We start from the raw sequence: 16,493 nt of genomic DNA, 5'->3' as shown, positions 1-16,493 counted from the left end.
ACAATGGCACTAAATATACAGAACCAACGGATATTGCCAACATCCTGGCAGATAGGTTCAGTGCTAACTTAAAAGGCCCATCTCTATACCAAAAGAATGCAAAGTTTCTATAATCACGGCTGCAAAGGTAAAAAACACATTATCCAAAGCCAAGAACACAGCATCCATGGGACCCGACGACATCCCAGGCTGTGTTCTACATGAACTACAGAACAAACTGGCACCCCACCTTAGTACCATGTTCAATCATAGCCTCACCTCAGGCTATGTGCTCACTGAATGGCGCACAGCGACAGTTATCCCACTCCACACAGGGGGAGCCACCACAGACCCCGGAAACTACCGCCCCATTAGCCTAACGAGCCTGGTCTGCAAGGCTATGGAGCGATCATCATGGAATTCATAAACAATGACATTGGTAATCTCTAAACTCAGGACCCCACCCAGTTCGGGTTTGTCAAAGGCAGATCATGTCTCCTAAACGTGACAGACTTCGTTGAAGCAGTCACCAAAGCCGTAGATGAGGGTAAGGTGGTTCACACAGCCTATCTAGATCTCGCCAAGGCTTTTGACACCATCCCCCACTCTGGAATTATAGATAAACTCAGTAAACTAGGTATAAATCCCTATGTCACAAGATGGGTTGCCAGCTGGCTCACTGATAGAACCCACACTGTGAAAGTAGCACACTCCAAATCCAGCTTCAGACCAGTGACAAGTGGAGTACCACAGGGTTCAGTCCTGGGTCCTCTCCTGTTTGGTATCTACTTCTCTGAAGTACCGGCCAACACAGAAGGTCTTTGGCTAACGAAGTTTGCAGATGACTGCAAACTAGGAGCCATAATCAAAACTCCAAAAGATGTGGGCATCCTACAAAAGGGCCTTGCTGAGAAAGATGCCTGGTGTCAAAGCCATGGCCTCAAGCTCAATGCCAAAAAGTGCATTGTCATTCCTTTTGGTAAAAACTCAGTACCCATGAACTACCACATAGGTGGTAGTCTACTTAACACCAAAAGTGTGATAAAAGACCTTGGGACACAGGTGGACAGTAGTCTCTCTCCTTTGATAATCACATTGCCACAGTAGTCAGGAAATCCTTCTATGTGGCACACATCACAAAAGGCTTCTCATCCAGGAAAAAGAGGTCACTGTTCCCCTCTACTCGTCACTCATTAGACCCATTATAGAGTACAATGCCCCTTTTGGCATGTACCTCACAAGACATCTACAACTGGAAAGGCCACAGAAATACCTCACAAAGAGGATTACCGGCCTCAAAGAGATGCCCTATGCAGACTGTCTCAAAAAACTGCAGCTTTACTCCATTGCATATCGCCTACTCAGAGGCAATCTCTGCCTAACACAAGGCTATGTCAAACCCAGAGCTTTTAGACGTGCTCCACTTAAAGAAATCCAAATCCCTACGAGCTACCTACACCTCGTCACCACAATAAACAGAACATGCTGGAGGGATAGATTCCTGTCCCAGAGACTTCCAATACTCTGGAACAAACTACCTATCTATATCAAACAAAGCTCCTCATTAGCACTGTTCAAGAAAAATCTTGATGATTGGATGGGAGATAGGAAATTCACCCCGGGGATCACTTCTGTGGCTCTGCTCAACAGTGGCACAGGAAAATAATTTTCTTGGGTGGCGAAAGCCAGGGTACCTTTGGCTAGGCTTATATAGGCCCTAGGGCCAATAGCCTAGTACCTACCTATGAACATATGAAAGAAAGCAATTGAATTAAAGCCCTGGGAGAAGGCAGGGATGCCAGCATTGGAACAGCCTGGAGCCTGCACTCCAGAAAAAACATGATCCTGATAGGGAATAAGGAATGCTTTTTGGTAATTTACAGTAAACAAAGCTTTGCAGGAGAGAAACAGCAAAGTGAAGATGCGGAAGTAAAATCTCTGTAGCGGAGGCCTGAATGAGCAGGTCATGCAGGTTAGGAAAGACCTGCATCCGTCTCAACCTACAAAACGCAATCACAGGAGCAAGGCATTTGGTGAAGACCCTTGGAAAGTACAGTTCTGCACCTACCATAAATGTAGATGCTAGAGTGTTCACACTGCTGCAGTCATCACACTTGGATTATCTGCCGTCAGGCGGTCCCGCAGTCAGTCTGAGTTCCAAAGTCTTGGTCTGGCGTTGGTTGCTTCTTCCCTGACGTCAGCGCCACAGGGGTATAAGAGAGGCAGCCAATGCCATTTTCTTCAGTTTTTCTTGCCGCGGATGTCAGGTGCCCCCAAATAGGAAGGCAATACATATTCCTAAGTAAAATACATAAGTAGAAAACTGTAAGCAAATACACCATATAGAAATACATCATATAGATTGTATAAAAAGGGAGGTATAGATTAAACCCTGGTAAGAAGAGGGGAAGGCGGGACGGTAACCTGGATTGCAGCAGTGTGAGCACTCGAACATCTACATTTATGGTAGGTACAAAACTGTACTATGTTCATCGTGTTACACTGCTGCAGTCATCACACTTGGGTTGAACCCCAAAGCTAAGGCTGGGCGGTTGGTACTAAACAGGGTTTGGAGAAGCTAGTAGGCCCTGCAGAACTGCAGTGGCAAAGCCAGCTCTGGTTTTTGAGTATAGAGGTAAGTGGTAGTGCTTGATGAAGGTGTGCACTGAACTCAAAGTTGCAGCCTCCAAAATATGCTTGGTTGGTATCCCTTTGAGGAAGGCTGCTGATGTTGCCGTAGCCCTGGTGGAATGGGGCCTAATGTTACCAGGTACAGGTTTCCCATGGTGTGTGTAGCAGAAACGGATACAATGTCCTACCCATTTTGAAATGGTCTGTTTTGAGATGGCCTTTCCTTGTGATCCTGCAGCATAGGATACAAAGAGTTGGTCAGATTTTCTGAAAGCCTTAGTTTTACTCAAGTAGAAACGTAATTGCCTGTGAATGTCCAAAGAGTGTAGGAGCCTTTCCCCTTTATTCTGGGGGTTTGGATAAAAGGTGGGTAAATGAATGGTTTGGTTTAGAGCCACACTGGATACCACCTTTGGCATAAAGAAAGGGTTAGTTCGTAAAGAGACTCTGTCGATGAAAAATGATGAAAGGCTCCACTGCCATTAGGGCCTGTAGCTCTGAGACTCTTCGTGCTGAAGTTATTGCTAGCAGCAGGGCAGTTTTCCACGATAAAAATTGTAAATCGGCTGAAAAAGCTGGTTCGAAGGGCGGTAGTGTAAGTTTTTCCAAAACAAAATTGAGGTCCCAAGTTGGTGTTGGTGCTCTCCGGGGCGGTCTTATGTTCTTAGCCCCTCTGAGGTACTGTCTTAGTAATGGATGTGAAAAAATAGGAGGATCCGTGTTGTAATGAGCTGAAATAGCTGAAGCATGGATCATAATAGATGAAAAGGAAAGGCCTTTGTGCAACATCTCAGTTAAATATTGCAGAATCTGAGGAATATTTGGGACAAGAGGATTTTGGCCTTTAGCCTGGTTCCAGGCACGGAATCTTTTCCATTTGTCTGAGTAGGTTTTCCTGGTGCTGGGTCTCCTGGCCTCCAGAATGACATCCATAACAGCTTTAGAGAGAAGTGTTGACTGGTTGTTTAGGTAATCTGCCATGCAGCCAGATTTAAAGTCTTCAGCTGGCTGTGTAGAATCTGATTGTTTTGCTGACTCAGCAGGTGAGGAATTTGAGGTAAAATCCATGGTGGGCCTTGAGCCATGTTCCTTAACAATGGATACCAGTGTTGGCGTGGCCAGTCTGGAGCAATGAGCATCATTTGTGGCCTCTCTAATCTGGCTTTCAGGAGCACCTTTGCCAGAAGAGGCAGTGGAGGAAAGACATACTTCTGGAGTTAATGTTTTCCAACTGAATGAGAGGGCGTCCACTTTCCAAGCTAGTGTGTGGTATGTCCTTGTGCAAAATTTCCATAGTTGGTAGTTTTGGGGGGAGGCAGACAGATCTATGTCTGGGCTCCCCTATTTTTGAGTTGTCATTGTGAATACTTAAGGATCTAGTTTCCACTTGTGAGGATCCATGATATTTCTGCTTAGTTCGTCTGCCAAATGTATTTTTCTTTCCTGGCAGGAATTGTGCTTGTAGTTGAACTTGGTAGGTCAGAGCTGTGTTCCACAAGGTCACTGCTTGCCTGCATAGGGGGTAGGAATGTGTGCCCCCTTGTTTATGTACCACATCACTGTGGTGTTGTCCGTCTTTACTAGAAGTTGTCCTGGATGTAGGAGGTCCTTGAAAGCTGTTAGGGCATTTTGTACAGCTAGCATCTCTTTTTGATTGATGTGGAGATGCATTTGATCTGTAGACCATTTGCCCTGAATACACTGTCCTGCCATGTGTGCTCCCCAGGCATAATCCGATGCATCTGTTATTGTCTGCCCGGCTGTGGGTAAGGTGAAAGGCTGACCCTTGTTGAGGTGACATGCCTGAGCCCACCATAGAAACTCCTGTTGAAGACAGGGAATGAGTGGTATTGTTTCCAAGCTGTGGCTGTGTTGAGTCCATACGCTTTTCAGGTACCACTGTAATTTCCTCATATGCAGTTTCGCATATGGAATTAGTAGTATGCAAGATGCCATGAATCCCAAGGCCTGCAGAATTTTTCTTACAGGGAGTTGGGTCTTTGTTGCCATCATTTTGAAGTATTGAGTCAGTTGTCCTTGCTTGTCTGGTGTGAGATAAGCCATCTGGGCCGTTGTTATTTAAGCTGGCACCCAGGAATATTATGTCTTGTGAGGGCATTAGTTTTGACTTCTTTTCCTTTACTGTGTACCCTAGGCAACTTAGTAGTTTTTTTTTTTTTTTTTTTTTTTACAAACGCCAGATGTTTTAAAAGAATGTCCTTGCTTTCTGCTTGAATAAGGCAGTCGTCCAGGTATGGATATATTTGAATTCCTCTTTGTCTGCAGTATGCAATTACTGGTGCCAGGCATTTTGTGAAGACCTTGGGAGCAGTAGATAAGCCAAAGGGCAGTGCAGAGAATTGGTAATGAGTTGAACCTGCTATAAATCGGAGGCATCTTCTGCAATTTTGTCTGATAGGGACATGCAGGTATGCCTCCTTGAGGTCCAGCGTTACTAACCAAGCCTTCTTGCCCAGCATGGGAAGAAGTTGCTGTAGTGTGAGCATCTTGAATTTGGGTACTTCCAGGTATGTGTTTAGAATTGAAAGGTCCAGAATGGGTCTCCAGGCTTTGTCCTTTCGGGGAACCAGAGTGAGTCTCGAGTAAAATCCTTGTCCTTGCTCCTGTGTAGGAACCTGTTGAATGGCTCTCATGTCCATGAGTGCTGTAATTTGTCTTTGAGCCTCTGCCCATTGAATTGGTGGCAGGTTTGGCATTCCTTTTATCCTTGGTAAAGTGTGAAAGTGGAACCTGTATCCTTGAGATACAATATTTAGGACCCATTTGTCTTTTGTGATGATGTGACAATTGCCTGCAAACAAGTTTTCCTCCCAAGGGAGCTGCCAAGAGGGATTTGCTTGGCAGTCTGAGGGGCATGTCATTGTGACTGTCTTCTGAAAGTTTGAGACCCGTCTTCTCCTCCTTTCTGGGTTGTGGCACCCCATTGTCGCGGCTTGTAAGAGCCTTGTGGCTGACCTCTGCCCCTTGGGCGTCTGTATTTGCCCCTCTGTGGTCTGTCAGAAGTTGGAAAGGACCAGTTTTTGGTTGGCCAATTTCTGCTGAAACGAGGGGGTTGAACCTGTAAAAAAATCCTTGACCGTCTGCATAGATTTAGCCTTATCCTCCATTTTCTTTAAAACCTCTTCTGCTTTCACACCAAATAAAACATCCTGCTGTAAAGGTGCATCCAATAGCTTTGCTTTAACATGATTAGGTAAAGTTTGTTCTTTTAACCAAGCATGCCTACAAATGACAGACTCTGTTACTGCTGCTCTACAAGAAGCTTCCAATGAATCAAATCCACATCGCAAAGTATGCTTTTTCCCACTTGTTCTGCTGCATGCAACAAATCTTGCATTTCCTTGTAATCAGGCTGCTCTGTATGTGTGAACATTTTTTGTTTTAATTGAGACATCAAATATTGATATTTCAGCATGTGAAACTGGCAATTTAAGGCCCTCATAGCTAGAGTAGCTGAGGTATATACTTTCTTTCCCCATCTGTCTAGTGCTCTAGAATCCCTTTCAGAGGATACAGGATTTTTAGCAATAGAGGCCTTAACCCCTCTGGGACCCTGGGAAATGGTTTCTGGGTCAGCAACAGGGCTTTTATATAGGAATTTGTGTGAGTCAGTGACTCTTTAGTATCTGTCTGGTTTGGCTGGTGCAGGAGGTAATGAATCTGGGTTAAGGCTAGATTCTGAATAAACATCATCCACAATGTCTAACACAGGTGGAACAGCAAGGGGTCTGTGCTGGGGTAGTAAAAGGAACTCTCGGAGGCTTTTCTTAGAATCAGAGTAATCCTGGCCTTCCCAGTGGAAATGTTCCCTCATGGTATGTAAAGTTTCCCCAAAAGAGTAGTCTTCTGGGGGAGATGCTGAAGGAATAGACTCTTCAGCATCAGAGTCTTCATAAGGGGGAAAGGAGTATTCCTGTTCCTCAGAAGAATCTGAGGAAATGGAAACCTGGTCAGATGAAGCGTAGTCCTCCTCCTGTCTAGGCCTTTTGTCAGGAGGGGGATGGGAACCCCCGATTAGGGTAATTAAGTCTTCAGCCATCTTAAGCATCGGTTTCTTAGGTATGGGGCCTTGTACTGGAGACTGCTGTACAGGCTTCATAACTTTTAAAGGAGTTTTCAGCTTTGCATAGGATTTTATAGTAAGTGTATCCGGTCTGAAGACACCTTCAGCAACAACTGAAGGCCTTTCAACTACACCGGAATCCCCTTCAGCAATGGAGTCGGAAGGGCTTAAAGATAAAGACTCTGGAGGCCCAGCAATCTCCGCTTCGGAGTCGGATGCAGCCTGGGGTTCTAAATCAGCGGTCGTCAGGGGCTGCGTAGGCGCCTCACTGAAAACCAGAGAACCGGCGACTGGCCTAGCAGAGGCCTCGGTGTCTGGTTTGGGTCTCGGCTGCCTGTCCTTATCTTTGCGCTTTTTATGCATCCTGTTCGTCGGTTGCTCCGACAGCATGGTGTAATTAAATTTTCTACCAAAATAATGTCGGGCGAAATCAAACCGTTTAATAGTTCGTTTGTTAAACCTAGCACAAAACCGACAACCTGTGACGTCGTGGTCTGAGCCTAGGCAAGGAATACAATAAGAATGAAAATCCTTATGAGGTATTTGCTTCCCACAAGAAATGCAATTATTAACTTTTTCTGACATCGGTCTGAGGCAAGAAAAGATTCCCCAACAGCGTACTTAGCTTTATTGAAGACTTTGGTCTGAAATTCGATTTGAAAATCTCAGAAGTCGGCTGACCGGCACTTGCGAGCTGCTTCTGCTTCGGGCACCGCGCGGCAAGAAATACTGAAGAAAATGGCGTTGGCTGCCTCTTTTATACCCCAGTCGCGCTGACATCAGGGAAGAAGCGACTGCAACCGATGCCGTACTAAGACTTTGGAACTCAGGCCAGCTGTGAGACCACCTGACGGCAAATAACCCAAGTGTGATGACTGCAGTATTGTAACACGATGAACATCAGTAAAGAGGCCAAACGGCAAAGCAGAGAACTGAAAACGCAAGGAAGCAACACAGAAACATAAAAACTTCCTGAAAAGAGGATGAATAGGAATGCGTAGATGAGCATCCTTGAGAATCCAGAGAAACTAGAAAAGCCTGAGTAAGTAGCAGATGAAATAAGGTATGAAGGGATAGCATCCAAAGGGAAGGCACCTTTAGTTGAGAATGATCCAGAATAGGTCTCCAGATGCCTTCTTTCCTGAGGACCAAGAACATTCTGGAGTAAAACCCTCTCCCCCTCTGAGAAGTTGGCACCTCTTGAGTTATTCCTTGAGCCAACAGACCCTGAAGCACCTATGGAAGAAAGGGCAGTTGTTCCTGAAGAGGCTGAGGAATGCCCAAAGGGGGCAGGGGGATCTCCAAATCATGTAATAACCCTTGTGAAATATGTACAGAACCCATGAGTCTTGAGTGATTTTTAACCAAATAGGAAGGGACAGGGAAAGAGACAGACAGAAAAATGTAACTAAGAACAAGGAAGTCAGACAGCACCTGGTTTGTCAGGAAAGGGAAGCTTCCAAGTAGGCGTTTGGGTAGCCTTAGCCAGAGTCCATCTACCACCCCCATTACCCTGGGGGGGGGGGGGACGAGACCGTCTTCTAACAGAGGCAGGCTTGCTGGGATAATTCCTTTGAAATTAGGGAACAGGTGAAACAAAAATATGCTTCAACTCCTTTAAGGCCTTAGCCTTTTCTTGCAGGGACAAAGAACTATGCAGCAGAAGTACCAAACAAATGCTTATCATCCAATGGAGCATCCATCAGTTTAGCCTTGACAACATCAGGCAAAAACTGAAGTCTGAACAGGAATACCTCCTCAAAACAGAACCAAAAGCAGCAGCCCTAGATGAAGCATCAGCTACACCATAGTTGCATTTAATGGAATGGCAAGCAACTTGGGAAGAAGTCCCTAGCAAGGAAAGAGCAGAGGCCTTTCCCTCAATCAGAAAGATCTGAAATTGCCTCAACAGCCTGACAGAGAAGAGACAAAACATATCTAGTCATTTGAGTTTGATAGTTCACAGCTCAAACAGCCAGGGTAGTAGACATGGTTCTGCTGTCTTTGTCAGAGGTTAGAAATTTTGTAGAAATCAACAAATTGGTGGGTTTATCAGAGGCAAATGTTACCACAGATGGGTAAGCTGAAGGGTACTTAAAGAAAACTTGCAATTATCTGGCACTTTATAAAATCTGCTCTTTTTGGGAGCAGGAGAAATGTACTCAGTTTTCTGCTTCTATATGAGAGGGATGTCAGCCTTAAACATCTTAGGAGGCTCTGACCCTTAAAGAAATTCTAATATTATAGTCAATTTCTTACATTACCAATTTCTGAGGAACACCCTAAGGCCATTTGGTAACTATCATCCGTGGTTCCACTGTACATGCCAGGATGATGTCTGCAAAGCCTCCATGCATGTGCGTGAAGTCGAATTCATGCCGTCCTCTAAAGTGGCTGCAACAGAGGATTCAATAAAGAAACCGGATAATCATTTAGGCTTTCACTAGCTTCAAGAGAGATGTCCAATGACAAGCAAGCTTTATTGGTCTTTTTATTCCCAGATGGCTGACTCTTGGGCCAGAAAGATCCCTCCATAGTATCTTTAGCCAACAGTTTAAGGAATTGTTTTTCTAAATAAATAGCAATGTCTTAGGGATGAAAGCCTGACAAATCGCACTAGACTTATCGTGGAAAGCACATACGGAAAACAAACACTGCTCGTGACTATCTTTATGGGGAATCTGTATCCCACACTGGCACTTCTGCTTTGTGGATGACATGAAACCAACAACCAGAACAAGGCAAAACAAAGATAAGAAAATCAAAAAACCCCAATGGGGCACTTATCTAGAAATAGTTTAGAAACCAGCAGAAGAATGAGCGTTCACAGACTGATGATCCACGATGGCTTTTGGACTGGTTGTAAAGAAGTTTTGAGGATAGTTTGTCTGGATGTCACCTTTATGCCCTACACCATGCATGCGTAGCATACGTATGACGGATGGTATACCCATTACAACCTAAAGGGTTTGGTATACTGTCCGGGCGTTCGGATGACATATGCAAGGGATCCCTACTGTAAAGAATACTGCAAGTGTGATACTGAAGGACATCTAATGGTATCTTCCAAATACCCACCACCTAAACAGGAGTCCGATGCTCTAAAGAAGGCTGTATGAATGCAAGTATGATACAATCTTTCATAAGGACAAAATACCTGCTGAATAAAAATTGGCAGGGTGAATGAGAACACTAGCATCCAAGTGTTGATTTACTGTTCAGTGACCCTCTCTAAAGAAGATAGGAGAAATTATGTATTTCTTTCTCAGATGATATGTAAATTTGGAATGAGAACAAACATTGTGTACAAGAGGTTGCCCCTCCGCTTATGAAAAAAAAAAAAATCAATTTTTTTGTTTAGGGTCAGTATCGATTTTTTGAAAAATTTTAATGTTTTCACCTTGGTCTAGCAGTCTGGTGGTGTAGAGGGGTAAAGCTCTGACTAAAGCGGACTCTGGTTTTATTAGCAGTTTGGGCAACTAATGCAACAGGGAGAGATGGGCATTTCCATCTGGAGAGTAGGCAGTTTCCCACATAACTATCCCTGCTTGAGGTCAGGGATATGAGAAGTGAGCATGGTCCAAGGAGGGATTAGGGTGGGAACATTGACTGAGCTGCTGCAGAGAGAATGGGGTGAGATGTGAACATGTCCCCATTGAATGTCTGCCTCTCAGGACAAAACCAAGGGACTGCAGGAGCAGTGTACAAGATGGGTTAAGCCATAATAAAGGAAAAAATACCCCTGGCCAGATGAATGATGGGCAGGAACCCCCCTGCCAAGAAGCCCCACGTATCTGCTCTAGTCCCAGCCATACAGAGGAAGTCTGGGGAGGTTAGGAGGTGTTAGCTACACCCAATGATGGATGTGGGGTGCTGGGGTAAGGGAGCCCCACCAAAAAACAAAACAAACAAACAAAAAAATATATATAACCTAGTAAAATGATAATTGCCTAGTAGCTATTAGTTTATGAAAACATTAAACAAGAAAGAAAGATCAGCAGTGTTAACTAAATACATTTGGTTGTTCCATGTAAGTTTATCCACATATATTCAGAATGTTTTCTGCAGTTCCTTCCAAAAGTGTTTAAAGCTGAAGTTTCAAACTCAAATGATCATGAGGTTTCCTGCATGAGGACTAGTGCACTCAGTCAAGGGTTGCAGACTCCAAAAAAAGATAAACACATAAATGTAGACATAGCTAGTAATTACTAGTTTCCAAAAAGGAATATATGTGGTATCCCTCAAAGTCTTTGAAAACCCAGTATGCAACCTATACTGGGTCAAAAACAAACCAAGAAAAAACTTCAGTGTGGAGGGTGTGAAGCTCACTCCCTGAATTATGTTATGCACCTAGTTCACCAATAAATATTGAACTGTAAAATACACACTGCAAAATAATAAAATAGAAAATAGTAGGTAGTCTACAGTTGAGTTAAAAATGGAATATCCTTTATTGAAATAGACAAACGAGCGATCCTAGTTGAGCATAATGAAAAGCATCAAAAAAAGTACAGTTTTGTACCTACCATAAATGTAGATGTTCGAAGATCCACATTGCTGCAGTCCTAACAATTGGGTAGTCCGCTGTCCTCGGTCGGCCCGAATATCAAAGTATAAGGCTGACGTCGGTCAGGGCGCATTTGACTGGCGTCAGTACGTCAGGGTACAAATGCGCATGACCGGCGTCATATCCTCAGTCTTTTCTTGCCCCAGATGTCAGAAGACCCTAAAAAGAAAGGTCAAAACCAAAAGACAGCAAACAACCAACCAACCACCCTTGCACTAACTATAGTACAATATATACAATATACACAAAATGTACAACCCAACCCACACAACCACCTCTAACAACAGAGGGAAGGAGGAGGGTAATTGGACTGCAGCAATGTGGATCTTGAACATCTACATTTATGGTAGGTACAAAACTGTACTATGTTCTTCATCTCACATTGCTGCAGTCCTAACAATTGGGTAGAATCCCAAAGCAGAGATAAGGGAGGATGGCTAACTACAAGGAAGCAGGAGCTGCCAAAATGCCCTGCAAAACAGCAGTGGCAAAACCAGCCCTAGACTTAGAGTAAAGTGGCAGGTGATAATGCTTAGAGAAAGTATGTACAGAACTCCAAGTAGCTGCCTCCAAAATATCCTTGGTTGCCACTCCCCTCAAAAAAGCTGTTGAAGTGGCAGTAGCCCTAGTGGAATGAGGCCTAATCCCAGCTGGAATCTCCTTGCCATGATGGGAATAACAGAAAGCAATGCAAAACCCAATCCACTTAGAAATAGTTTGTTTTGATACAGGCTTGCCCTGAGAACTCAAAGCAAAAGAAACAAACAACTGCTGAGACTGCCTGAAACCTTTAGTTCTGTCCAAATAATAACGCAACTGCCTGTGGACATCTAAAGTGTGCAAAATCTTTTCCCCTTTATTTTGGGGATTTGCATAAAAGTAGGCAAATGAATAGTTTGGTTCAAAGCCACACTAGAAACCACCTTAGGCATAAAGGAAGGATTAGTACGTAATGATACCCTATCCTTATGGAAAATCAAGAAAGGCTCAACTGCCATAAGGGCCTGTAATTCAGAAACCCGTCTTGCAGAGGTAATGGCCAACAAAAAAGCAGTCTTCCATGATAAATACTTCAACTCAGCAGTAGCTGCAGGCTCAAAAGGTTGTAGAGTGAGTTTCTCCAACACAAAATTGAGATCCCAAGCAGGAGTAGGAGCTCTTCGTGGGGTCTTATATTCTTTGCCCCTCTAAGAAATTGCTTGAACAAAGGATGAGAAAACAATGGTGGGTTGCAATCATAGTGAGCTGAAATTGCTGCAGCATGAACCTTAATAGAAGAGAAAGACAAACCTTTGTCTAGTAACTCAGTAAGATATTGAAGAGCCACACACAAATTAGGCTCAGAAACATCAAAATCTTTGCTGCACTCCAAAACAAAAATCTCTTCCATTTGTCTGCGTACACTTTCCTTGTACTAGGCCTCCTAGCTTCCAAGATAACATTCAAAACTTGCTGAGGAAGTGGAGGCCCACTATGGTTCAAAACAGAATATGCCAGGCTGTGAGGTGCAGAGAGTGAAGCTTGACATTTAGCAAATGGCTGTCCTCCTGCGACAACAGGTGTGGAATCGAAGGCAAAGGCCATGGAGGCTTCCATACCAGACTTCTCAGTAATGGGTACCAGTGTTGTCGAGGCCAATCCGGAGCTATTAAGATCATCCTTGGCTTGTCCTGTCTGATTTTCAGAAGTACCTTTAGGAGGAGAGGCAGAGGTGGAAAGGCATACACATGAAGATTGCTCCAATTGAAGGAAAGAGCATCCACTCTCCAAGCTGTGGGATGAAACCTTTTTGTGCAAAACTTTGGCAGCTGATGGTTTAGTGGAGAAGCGAACAGATCTATGTCTGGAGTTCCCCATGACACTGTCAATTTCTGAAATACATGAGGATCCAATTTCCACTCGTGGGGATCCATAATTCGTCTGCTCAACACATCTGCTAAGGAGTTCTGTGCTCCTGGCAGAAACCATGCCTGAAGATTGAGCTGTAAACTGAGAGCAGTCTCCCACAAAATCATTGCTTGCCTGCATAGAGGATAAGAATCGTTCCCCCTTGCTTGTTGATGTACCACATGACAGTTGTGTTGTCTGTTAGAATCAACACCTGCCCTGGAAGAAGTAATTCCTTGAAAGCAATTAATGCAAACTGGACTGCTAACATCTCCTTCATGTTGATATGTAGATGTTGTAGTCTGACAGGCCACTTGTTTTGTATCCACTTTCCATTGAGATGAGCTCCCCAAGCTTTGTCTGAGGCATCTGTCGTTAAAATCTGACTCGCCTCTGGCCGGGTCACAGAGAGTCCCTTGTTTAGGTGACATTCCTGAGCCCACCACAAAAATTCCTTTTGAATGCAAGGTATTATTTGAATTACAGTGTCCAGATCCTGGCAGTGCTGTGTCCATACATCTTTGAGATACCATTGTAGCTTCCTCATATGCAGTTTGGCATTGGGAAGCACCAGAATACAAGATGCCATGAACCCTAAGGCTTGAAGGACTGTCCTTGCAGTCAGCCCGGACTGATGAGATAGTTGATGGAAGTAAAGGGATAGACTCTTTTGTTTGTCCGGGGTTAAAAAGGCCATCTGGGATGCTGTATTCAGTCTCACACCCAGAAAGCACATGTCTTGAGAGGGTACTAGACTGGACTTTATTTCGTTCACAGAATACCCTAGGCATCTTAGCACTGCTATCACATATTCCAAATGATGAAGGAGCTCTTCTCTTCCTTGAGCCAGAATTAGGCAGTCGTCCAAATAAGGATAGATCTGTATTCCTTTTAGTCTGAAGAAAGCTATCACTGGAGCCAGAATCTTCGTGAACACTCTGGGCGCAGTAGATAAGCCAAAGGGCAATGCAGAGAACTGATAGTGAGAAGTCCCAGCTCGAAAACGCAGATACTTTCTGCAACCTAGTCTGATAGGAACATGAAGGTAAGCCTCCTTGAGATCCAAAGTTACCATCCAATGATCTTTGCCCAGCAGAGGTAAAAGCTGCTGCAACGTCAACATTTTGAACTTGGGAATGTCCAGATAAGTGTTGAGGATAGATAAATCCAAAATTGGTCTCCATGTGTTCCCCTTCTTTGGTACTAGGAACAGGCGAGAATAAAATCCTAGGCCCACTTCCGGCAGAGGGACTGGCTGTATGGCCCCTAGTCGGAGCAACAGAGAAACCTGCTTGTGAGCCTCTATTCTTTGTTGAGGAGGAACGTCTGGCATGCCTGTGAAAGGAGGCAAGGTATGGAAATAAAACCTGTAGCCGTGGTGTATGATATCCAATACCCATCTGTCTTGGGTAATTAAACACCAATTTTCTTTGAAAAGTGCCAACCGTCCCCCCAAAGGTGCTGCCAGATGAGCAGGCTCTGGCAGCTGAAAAGGTAGGTCATTGGGTCTGCTTACGAAAGGACTGACCCCTGCCCTCACCCGAAGCCTGTGCAGGAGAACTTCCTGTTCTAGGCCTGAAAGAGCCCTGAGCTCTGCCCTTACCACATCTAGATCTACCCCTAGACTGGGAATCATAAGAAGGATACGTCCACCCCTTAGTAGGCCAATTTCTACTAAACTTTGGAGGCTGGACTTGCAAAAAATCTTTAACAGTCTGCATAGACTTAGCTTTGTCCTCCATTTTCTTTAAAACTGTCTCAACAGGAGGACCAAACAACACGTCAGATTGTAAAGGAGCATCTAAAATCCTTGTTTTAACATGTTCAGACAAATTCTGATCCCTCAGCCAGGCGTGCTGGCGAAGAACTGACCCAGTGGCAGCCGCCCTAGACGAGGCCTCTACAGCATCAAAACCACATTGCAAAGAATGCCTACCCACGTGTTCAGAAACGTGCACTAAATCTTGCAACTCCTTACAATCAATACCTATTGCCAGAGCATCAACCTTAGATTTCAATTGTGAAAGGAGATAATTTTGGTATTTCAACATGTGAAACTGGCAATTCAGAGCCCTCATAGCAAGAGTGGAAGAAGTATAGACTTTCTTGCCCCATCTATCCAAGGCCCTAGCCTCCTTGTCTGCAGGAACCGGATTCTTAACAACAGAAGCCTTAACACCTTTAGGCCCATGGCTAACAGTTTCGGGTCTGCCCTAGGTCTCTTAAGAAGATACTTATGAGCTTCAGGCACCCTGTAATACCTATCCGGCTTAACAGAAGCAGGAGGCAAAGAATCAGGATTAAGAGAAGCTTCCATAAAAACATCTTCCACTACAGTCAAAACAGGAGGTATAGCCAAAGGCCTATGCTGGGGTAACAACAGAAATTCCCTAAGCCTTTTCTGGAATCAGAGAAGTCCTGACCTTCCCACTTAAAATGCTCCCTCATGGAATGAAGAGTTTCTGAAAAGAAAAATCCTCAGGGGAGTAGCAGAAGGAGTAGAATCATCCACATCAGAATCAGAATAAGGAGAGTACTCCTGCAAGTCTTCAGCCGAAGACTCTGAAACATCTGAAGCCTGCTCAAAATCCCCCAGCTCAGGCTCCACCCTAGGCCGCTTATGAGGAGGGGGCATAGAACCCCTAATCAAAGTAATCAAATCTTCTGCCATTTTAAGCATATGCTTCTTGGGCACAGTACCTGAAGAGCTAGGGGTAATACTAACTGAAGCTAAACCTGGCCTGCCCCTGGGGGAAGCCTTGGAAACAGAAGGAGAGGGCCTAGCCACCTTGGGAAGGGAGGGGGAGTATAGTAATATGAGAAGCCCCCTCAGCCTGACTAGTCTCTTGAGAGGCCACATCTTGTAATAACAAGGTCTCCCCCTGTGAACACAAAGAAACCTCTGGTGGAGCCACCGGCTCCACCGACACCTCTAAAGAACCGGCGTCAGGTACTGACGGTTCTTCAAGCCTAAGCTTAACTGCCTTGTCCTTGCGTTTCTTTGAAGAAGCGGGCGTCGGAGCATCGACGGCATTTTATAGTTACACCGCTTCCCAAAGACTGACCTCGCACAATCCAACCGCCTCTTTATAGTGCGTTTATTAAATCTAGCACAAGAGCAACAGCCAACAACGTCGTGCTCAGGCCCTAAGCAAGGAATACACAAAGTATGATAATCTTTATGCGGTATCTGTTTCCCACAAGAAATGCAATTATTAACTTTTTCTGACATCCGGTAAATGACTGAGGCAAGAAAAAACTAAAATATTCCCCAACGGGGTACTTAGCCAACTTTGAATCCGGTCTGAAACTTCTAAATTGAAAAATCTCAGAACGCCAACCGGC

General features: G+C 44.5%; 1 protein-coding gene across 5 annotated transcripts in view; it reads right to left on the bottom strand.

The window, feature by feature from the left end:
- Positions 1–16,493, bottom strand: part of PBK (PDZ binding kinase) — a 1,262,077-nt gene that overhangs the window by 201,404 nt on the left and 1,044,180 nt on the right. The window lies entirely within an intron of this gene.

This window comes from Protopterus annectens, chromosome 2.part1, assembly GCF_019279795.1.
Source record: "Protopterus annectens isolate FY-2018-M chromosome 2.part1, PAN1.0, whole genome shotgun sequence".
NCBI classification, from domain to species: Eukaryota; Metazoa; Chordata; order Ceratodontiformes; family Protopteridae; genus Protopterus; species Protopterus annectens.
The sequence above is the reverse complement of the archived record's forward strand: the minus strand, read 5'-3'. Positions and strand labels throughout refer to the sequence as shown.